This window comes from Hordeum vulgare, chromosome 1H, assembly GCF_904849725.1.
Source record: "Hordeum vulgare subsp. vulgare chromosome 1H, MorexV3_pseudomolecules_assembly, whole genome shotgun sequence".
NCBI lineage: Eukaryota > Viridiplantae > Streptophyta > Magnoliopsida > Poales > Poaceae > Hordeum > Hordeum vulgare.
Genome location: NC_058518.1, coordinates 458,627,277 through 458,630,017, shown reverse-complemented (window position 1 = coordinate 458,630,017; position 2,741 = coordinate 458,627,277). Strand labels below are relative to the sequence as shown.

At 46.6% G+C, this 2,741-nt stretch overlaps 1 pseudogene across 1 annotated transcript; it reads left to right on the top strand.

Annotated features, from left to right (window-relative positions):
• Positions 1–1,523: 1,523 nt before the first annotated feature.
• Positions 1,524–2,100, top strand: LOC123445097 (annotated as a pseudogene). The gene has a single exon (XR_006631052.1). The product of XR_006631052.1 is annotated as a histone H4-like (transcript).
• Positions 2,101–2,741: the final 641 nt, after the last annotated feature.

Below are 2,741 nucleotides of genomic sequence, written 5' to 3'. Positions count from 1 at the left end.
TCCCCCATCTCCTCCCACTCCTTGAAATCCACCTCCGGTTCCAAAGGTAGCCCCGCTTCCCTTTGGGTTTGAACCTGCCGAAGGAGGAAGAGACAACGTTGGATCATGTAATGTCGTCAACGTGGTGGCATGGCTGACGGCTCGGAGAGAGAAGTGCTCGGGTGACGATGAAGAGAGGGAGGAGACGGATGTGCTAGGGAGGGGGGAGGGGGCGCCGACCGAGTGAAATAGCCGGCCCCGACTCCGGAACGACGCCACACGACGTTCACACCATGTCGACGATCAAGGCGCCCTTTGGACCGTCGGGTTTTTCGATGAGTGCTTGTGAGGTCAAGCCGTTAGTCCAACGTGGCGGACGTGCCCGAATTCCCCATATCCATCCCATATTTGGGTTGAAAATGGAGGGTGCCGGTTAGCCCGGACGTTTAAGACCGATTTGAAAGTCCCGTCTAGATCATTTTTTTATGACCGACCAGTAATCAGATGGCCTTTTCGAACGTTTGGAAAAGGCTTTAAGGTTCGGATGTAGATGCTCTCACACTTCATGTCACACTGTTTGTCTTTCCAATGTGTGGGATTCCGCCATGAGCATGGTTAATAGTACAGCCGCCTGATGGCTATATGAGGTTGACACATCATCTATAGTTAAACTTATAGCCGGCAAATACAATAGATAGATGCAAATAAGTACTACCTCCGTCCAAGTATATAGGGCATGCGCGTAGTTCTAGGTTGTCAATTTAACTAGCTAAATATATATTATATGTGATAAAAATTACATATTTAGAAACTACATTCTCACATGAATCTAATGATATATTATTTATTACATATAATGTATATTAAGCTAGTTAAATTGACAACCTAGAACTATGCGCATGCCCTATACACTTGGACGGAGGTAGTACTAGTTTATTGATACATGGCCCACCATCCTATCTCATAAAGTGACTAGGAGCACGTGTTACAGCCGGGTGTTAGTTTGTAGCCCGTTTCTTCTCTCTCTCCTCTTCTCTTCCTTCCAACTCATTACAAATATATTATTTTAAGTCTTACAGCCCGCCTACGTCATCCTATTGTACTTGCTCTATGTCAAAAAAATCATAGCAAATACTCCCTCCGTTCCTAAATATAAGTCTTTTAAGCGATTTCACTAGGTGTCTACATACGATACAAAATAATTGAATGTACACTTGTCTATATATATTCGTATGTAGTTCACTAGTGAAATCTGTACAAAGACTTATATTTAGGACGGAGGGAGTAGTAAACTCGTACTACTAAAATAAAGTTGGAGACATGGATTCCCGCGACTAGTCGGGAGCAACCAAAAATTTTGGAGGTGGCGCCTCCCTGAATCCCAGCCCGCCACTCGAGCGGTCGGCGCTTCCTGCCGCGTCACGGATCCGCGGCATGTCTCCCCGGATCGCCATCTCGACCGTGCGCTGCATCTGCATCGAACGGCAGGCACGCACCTCCTCCCACATCCGTCCTCCTTAAAAACACCCTTCTGCCAAACGCCAGAAACACAGCAACCATCCCCACCACTCCTCCAATCCCACCCACTCGCTCAGCAGCTCGAAGAGGATCGTCGGCCATGTCCGGGCGCGGCAAGGGAGGCAAGGGTCTCGGCAAGGGCGGCGCCAAGCGCCACCGTAAGGTGCTGCGCGACAACATCCAGGGCATCACCAAGCCTGCCATCCGTCGCCTGGCGAGGAGGGGCGGCGTGAAGCGCATCTCCGGCCTCATCTACGAGGAGACCCGCGGCGTGCTCAAGATCTTCCTCGAGAACGTCATCCGCGACGCCGTCACCTACACCGAGCACGCCCGCCGCAAGACCGTCACCGCCATGGACGTCGTCTATGCCCTCAAGCGCCAGGGCCGCACCCTCTACGGCTTCGGCGGCTAGTCTCTTTGTAGCTCCCCGCATATTCCGATGTGTTTGTAAGACTGCGCGCAGGTGTCTCTCTGTGGAGACTTCTTAGATGAAGTGAAATCCCCATGTTTATTTCCACTGTCTGCTTATTAGTAGGATGAACTGTATCGTGAAACAGAGTTATTGGCCTCTGAAGCTTGAATCCAAACTTGTTTCCATGCAAATTCCGTAGTTCTGTTATGTTTTTTCAGTGCTGGTCTGTCACAACCGCGTTTCTACGGTTGCTGTTACTTGTGCTGTGCAAAATTTGAGTGGTTGTACTGAAGTACTCCCTCCGTTCCTAAATATAAGTCTTTTAAAATATTTTATTAGGAGTCTACATACGGAGCAAAATGAGTGAATCTACATTCTAAAGTATGTCTATATACATCCGTATGTAGTCCATTAACGAAACCTCTTTAAAGACTTATATTTAGGAACAGAGGGAGTAGTACACATCAAAATTTCCAGAGTTGAGTCTACATTTCAGGCATTGAATTCTAAGTTGATTTGTCATGTCTGGATGGGATTTCAAGACGAACCAATTTGCAGACTAATTTGTGATCTGAATGAGCTATAATGACAAAATCAAGTGGTCCTCGTTAGTAATCAGGAAAGGTCATTTGCTTTATTCTTCCCATTTGTTGTTATTGTGTTATTTTTTATTTTTTATTTTGTTTCAAACACTACCTAGCAGCAGCAGCAACATCCATTTTGGGGAATTTATATTCATTTTGGTAATCAGCATAACCCATCGTCATTTTGCTAATCTCGTATGATACTTCAGACTAGGAGAGTTCAGTTCATCTTCAACCCTGGGAACATC